The sequence below is a fragment of the Pelmatolapia mariae genome, linkage group LG16_19 (genome assembly GCF_036321145.2).
Source record: "Pelmatolapia mariae isolate MD_Pm_ZW linkage group LG16_19, Pm_UMD_F_2, whole genome shotgun sequence".
Classification (NCBI taxonomy): Eukaryota; Metazoa; Chordata; class Actinopteri; order Cichliformes; family Cichlidae; genus Pelmatolapia; species Pelmatolapia mariae.
In genome coordinates, this window is record NC_086241.1 from 35361066 (window position 1) to 35367873 (window position 6808).

At 35.5% G+C, this 6808-nt stretch overlaps 1 long non-coding RNA gene across 1 annotated transcript; it reads right to left on the reverse strand.

Annotated features, from left to right (window-relative positions):
• Positions 1-356: 356 nt before the first annotated feature.
• On the reverse strand, positions 357-5776 carry LOC134645860 (uncharacterized). Its single transcript, XR_010096591.1, has 4 exons — positions 5727-5776; positions 2833-2868; positions 1990-2016; positions 357-447 (listed from the first exon to the last, which is right to left on the reverse strand). It is a non-coding gene; the product is annotated as an uncharacterized LOC134645860 (long non-coding RNA).
• Positions 5777-6808: the final 1032 nt, after the last annotated feature.

Below are 6808 nucleotides of genomic sequence, written 5' to 3' on the forward strand. Positions count from 1 at the left end.
TAATGCAAAATTAAAATGACAAATGGAGGGCTGTGTAAGAAGTTTCTACTGTAAGTTCTACTGTACTGTAATTCTACAACTATGCTTTCAACTTTCTACTTGTAATTTCCAGCAAAAAGACTGGATGTGAGAGAGTTTAACGATAGGAAAGAAGGAGCAGTGAGAGCAGAGACCTCTCAGAATTCTGTAACAGATCGATGAAGTACTGGTAACTTCAATTTCCCAAAAATGGGGCCATGTCAAAACTTGATTATTCCAGTCAAAACTTGATTCCAGTCAAAATTTGATTCCAGTCAAAAACGTGATTTTTGATAACTTAGATAGAGCTTGTGGGATAGAGTGAAGCAAGATAGAACGTCTTGTCAAAATAGATAGAGTGGGGAGAGTGATAGGACAGACTGAATTGCTTGTTAATGATAGAGGGAGAGAGCTTCTGTAGCAGGTCACCTGTAAGACAAAGAGGGACTGGAATTAGACATATTTCCAATAAACCTGGCTTTACTGTATTTTTCAGACAATAAGGCACACTTAAAATCTTTAATGTTCTCAAAAATAGACAGTGCGTCTTATGTATTCATTCTGGCTGTGCTTACTGACTTCAAACCAATTCTATGTGGGACACGGCGCTGAAAAATCTCTCAAAATGTTTTAGTACGACTTTGGTAAGCTACAAAGCCGCACCCACTTAATGGATTGTCGGTACTGTAGTCAGGAGCCTCGTGGTGTAATTCGCACTGTACTTCAACGTAATAGGACGCTGTGTGTGTGCATAAGGACCTGGCACCAGTTAAGAGACATACTTGTGAAGCAGATTTCAAACTGATCAACCCATGGAGAATTTGTGAAAGAGGAAAAAACAGAAAAAGTGAGTGTATTGTTCTATATTTTATGTGTTACTGAACAATGTTGCGAGTTCTTGTAAATGAGTTGAACAAAGCTTGACTTATCTGACTGTTTTGTTTGGCTTAATGTCCCTTGTGCTTAAAACAGACCCATTCATTGCCCTTATGCCTTATAATCCTAAAATATACAGTACAGATGCAATATTCAATGGTGGTTGAACTGTTATAAGGACATTCTGCATTCTGCATTCTGTTAACACAATAAAAACAGAGTCTATTGACTTAAACCAAGATGTGCTGCAACAGTTGCTGTAAATATTACATGGTCCAAATAAACCTACACACTGACATTACAGCAGTCAGTTTCAGTCTCCCTGCTCTACATTAACTTTACATCCACTCAACTCAAATTTATTGATTCATTGCCCAAAAAGAACACAAATCTTTTCTCACATTTGCCTAAAAACATCTTGATGATCACCAAGAGCTGTGCTGACTCACTGCACTAAACTGAGCCTCTTATAGTGAGAGAAACATTTCAGAAAAACAACAGCATTAAAGTCAAACTTGGTGCTGTTACTGTGATGGTCCAGAGTTCCTTTACTACTTCAGGACCTGAATCATGCCATCAGGTCCTGAGCTTCAGTTTAATCACACTCAGGATTCACAGCAAGAAATGGATAAATTGATCCAAAAAATGCAAGGAACTGTGAATGAAACAAAACTCTTGGTGTAGACTAATCAGATTCTGGACTTCAATGAAATTGAGATACTTGGCATGGCCTGAAACCCTATATTGGACCTTAATTAAAAACAATCCTGAAAGTAGAGTGTTCCAAAATCCCCCCAGTGATGTAAATCAATCATTACTAGTTACTGTAAATATTTGATGGTAGTTGTTGCTATCAGGGCTTCCACATGTGGGTATTAGAGAACAACTGTTTTTTACATTATACCAGGATGTTCTGGTTTGCATTTCTGTGCTTCATAAGTAAAATCATCACTGTAAAACTGCTTTTTGTATTTATCCAGGTTATCTTTGTTAGATGATTTGAAACATTTAAACGTGACAAAAAAATACAAACAAACGAAATCTGCGAGGAAGAAAGACTTCCCAGCACTGTACCTCAGACAAACCTTTACTTACCAGACTTGAGATGATCAGATGAGCAGTCTAAAGAAAGGAAACAATACATCAGATCATTGTGTAATGATTCAGACTGTTGAGTCTCTTCAGGTTAAAACTATTAGATACAAAGTAATTATTTAAATCAGAAGCAACAGAAAACTTCATCAGATTTTAGTTAGTTTGGACAGAATATGTAAATCCCAAAATACATGTATATATTGAGATGTTACAGCAACAACAGTGGCACACCATTTTTGTAATTAGAATTAAAGTGTAAATGGACTGATTCTTATATAACTCTTTTCTACTCTCCTGGAGTACTCAAAGTACTGTATACAACATACCACATTCACCCAATCACACCCATTCTCACAAGCACTTCATCTGTACTCAGTGCTTTCTAAGTACATTCACACTCCGATGGATGCATCGGAGAGCAAGTTGGGGTTACTAAAGTCACTAAATAATTAATAAACTAATTTAACTTATAGCGTAAATAAAGAACACACTGGCTTTAATATACCAAAGACTGCCCACTCACAACTCTAGTTCTTAGTTTTTTTCTTATTGCTCAAGCGTTTAAGCTACCACTTATACTGACTGTCCTAAAACATGTATGATTTGATAAGCCATCAAATATTAAAATCAGAAAAATGTGCTATTAAACTTCAGGGACACTTTCAGGGACAGTCAGAGGTCCTGTGTGGGGGCTTTGCTGCGACAGATTATAAATCCTATGTGTTTTTGCCCATAAGCAAATGGCAAGATGTCACAAAAATCTAAACAATTGTATATAAATTGTAAACATGTTACACAACCCCAAGGTCCATATTGCTTCAGTTACAATCATTGTTTACTTACTGCAAACGGCAAAACCAAGCTTCTATTTCACTCCGTCTAACGAAAGACAAAGAACAAAAATACAGAATGAGATAACTCAGATCAGCATCAGAATCAATAATGCATCACTCTCTGTAGTCAAAAAGATTCAGTAAACTTCTTTGTTTACCACACCTGGAATACAAACAACAAAATTTTTCTACACCTTATTAAAGGTTGCCATGTTCATTAAATGTAATTTCATCTATCTGCAATAAGCCACACAAGTTTCTTAGTCATGTTATACCCTAATAGTCCAAGGAGCTTGGAAAGAAAAGCGTCTGAAGTTCTTTAAGTCCGGGTTCATACGCCTTTTTTAGGGTCAAATTCAAGCACTTTTTAAGCACTTTCAAGGTCCCTTTTCAAGCTTTTCAAGCACATTGATGCTTCTTTCCTGTGTGACAAGAAATAGGAGATGTTTGTTTGTTTGTTGGTTGTTTGTTTTGTAAGTTAATTCCCAATTAAACTGTTTTGTTGCTAGCTACATTGCTGTCTGTATTATTTCTGAAGTCCTAAATGATCACCTTTAAAGTGTTTGTGCTAATAACATCATGCACAGTTAGACAGGCATGGAGAACAGCACTGACTGGGAGAGGCTTTGAACAGATCACATAGTTAAATTCAACATATAAGACTTTAAGAATGCACAAGCATCTACTTAAAATCTATTGAATTTATCATTGATGATATTATTATGTACAATTCCAATGTATTTTGTTCATCTCCCTTAAATAAACAGGCAGCCTTAAAGTCTGAAATATTCATATACAAATACACAAATGTGTGTACTGTCTCGGTGGCCTCAGTGTGAGCTTGAAGACATTTATAATGTTTAAGTAGTTTAATGTGTAGGTGCTGACCATAAACACATTTGGAGTGAAAGCCGGGGAATTTTGGTAGCACAGAAACAAGTGGCTATTCTTTGTGACCATATGGATTAACCCCTCATATTACCATTATTTCAGCCAAAGGCACCAAGTTAATAGCCAAAAAAAGCTGCAGCAATACACACAAATATAAACAGTACTTTGTGACAACTTTGCTTTTAGCCTTTAACCCTCTGGTGTCCAGGGTATAATTAGCCCTATTTGACTATATTTCACCTTTTGCAAGATAAAGAGTTTTTAATCTGTTATTTTTCATTTTGATATACTGTATCAGCACAATTTTATCTAAATTCCGACCAATTTTAAAATGCCAGTAGAAAGTGATATTTTTGACTGTAAAAACCATAAGCATGTTTAACAAATCATTTTCAAAACTTGAAATGCAAATAGAAATTGTAACTTTTAAAAAAATGCACAAGTTTTGCATACAAAGTTATATGGTACTATTCACCTAAAAATTCAGCCAGGGCTCAGACATTTTTCATATAACCATTTCATAACTATTTACAAAACAGAACAGACCAAGTGTTCTGCATCAAATAAGAAGGCACACAAATTATTTATGCAACTCCCTAAAATAGTTTGTGTCCACTATAACACAGATGAGAACAGCACAGGGATAAACCTGCGACTGTGACGTTCACTAGTAGAACTGACACACAAAACAAAACAACGACTAGCCTACACACTAATTACACAAGACAACACACTAACTTGAGACTCCAAACACGGTAAACGTCACAAATCTCTCACAACTGAAAATTCAAGCCCTTTTCAAATCTTGAAAGGACAACATTAAATTTCAAGCATTTTCAATGATTTCAAGCACCCGTACGAACCCTGTTAAGTTCTTCACTTCTTCACTGAAGAAGCTTCTCATATGACAGGTGAAAAGCTTCAAGCAATTTAAACAAGTCCAGACACTTTCCTTTCCAAACTCCTTAGACTTCAATGACCTGGATGACTGAGAACCTTCACAGACATAATGCTCTAATACTTTGATGCTATTAAATAACATATTTGATATCATAAGAAATTACTTGCTACACCCAGCACTGAACACTTTATCAAATGGTAACAAAACAATTTCAAAGCAGAAACAATCATAAATAAATGCTTGGATTATATATTTGTAGGCTCATTTGACGTGGCCTGGAATGAAATTCTACTACCTAAAAGTATTATCAACTGCACACAGTATCATTTAGTATATTTTAATATGCTGGTGTTTAAAACAAATATCTACATACCACATTAACAATATTAATAGCTCACTGCTGCAGTTTATTTATTTGAAGGTGGGCTCATTTTTATTTCATTAATTTTCCACAAAGTGAGAAGTCAAACAGAGCTGCAAATTAAAGTTTTATTTAAAAGCGGGTCTGCACAAACAAGTGTTTGTTAAACAGTTATTATAAATTTAAAGTGTCCTTCCTATTAAGAGTTCTTATTATTCTTGTAGTAACTACGTGTTTTATCCTCATTCTCTCTCCCTTCCGTTAATTAACCTGCAACACAGACACATGGGCACAGGCACGTGACTCTTTTTCAGTCAGAAGCGGTAAAATGGCTCCTTTGAAGTTGCCGAACCTGCCACTCCAGCAGTTAATCAATGGCGGCTCGTTACAAAACATTATAACCTAAAGCCTGTTTTAACCGAGTGATTTGTGAAGAGGAGAACTAACTGCACCTTCTGTAACAGACTCAGAAATACTAACACACTAAATGAAGGCAAAAAAAACAACACAATAAACTGCAGTAAACAGTCAAATGAACCCTCATTTCACACTGGGACTTTAGGAGCGCTAGGAGTTAACATTGGGTTGTCAGGACTATCTTCTATATAACTCCTTTAAAAGCAGCCATTGTGTTACTTTAATGTGACTTATACTTCAACTGGCTTTAAAAGTCAGTAACAATAACTCAGGAAATCACTCAAACAGACTATAGACATTTCATTTCAGAGAAGAGAAGAGAAGTAGTGCTTACCAGCGGCAGTCGGAGAAAGTGGGCGGAGGGGCAGAATGAGCCGGAGACATAAGAAACAAGAGGCGTTCACGGGTAGTGGGATATCCCGCCATTACACAAATGGTCATTGAAAACGTAAAAAATGTATGTTAATTTAATTATTTATGTACAATACTTATTTGCTACAGAAAAAAACTAACAGAACTTTAATTCTATAAGTTGAATGAAAATTCCAAACAGTATTATTTGAATTTGAAATGATGACTAAAATTCATAAATTGATATCAGTGAATCAGAATCAGAAAGATATTATTGTTCCCCAATGGGCAATTAACATACAACAGAGCAGCATGATATTGAATGTAAGGACAGGACATAAACAGGCAATAAGAGGGAGATAATAAATATACAGAATATACAGTATATACAGTTTTAAAATTTATCAGCTTTAAAATTAAAGTGACTGCAAGGTGAATAAATAATAAAATATAACGCCATTATGTTAAAATGTAATGCATTATGGTAGATTTATTTAACTGACTGGAGGAATCAGAACAGTGTTCTGGACACCGTTCAACTCCAAGTGGCTGGTAAAGAGTTCACCAAACCTAAAAAACAGTGCAGGACAGTCTGCAAAGATGTGGAGTTAGTCAGACATTGTGCAGAGAAGATGAGGAACAAGTTCTAAAATACAGAACAATAAACACAGTCACCTAAGCATCCTCACTGCACTGCAGGACTCAGAGGTTCAGTGCCATGAGGCTTTTTAACAGCAACTACTCACATGTTCTTTTTACATTTATTTCATTTATTAAGATAAGATAAGATAAGATAACCTTTATTAGTCCCACACGTGGGAAATTTGTTTTGTCACAGCAGGAAGTGGACAGTGCAAAAGTTATGAAGCAAAAATTAGAATAAAATAAAATAAAATAAAATAAGAATAAATACAGTACAGTACAGTACAGTTCTAATAAAAATTGGTTGTAATAATATGAATTATGAGAGAAAGGGACTTGCCCCCACTCGTTCACCCCTGCTGCAGTGAGGTAAAGGTGAGGCTGTCTCCAACAACGCTCTTCAGTGAGGGTATAAAAGAAAAC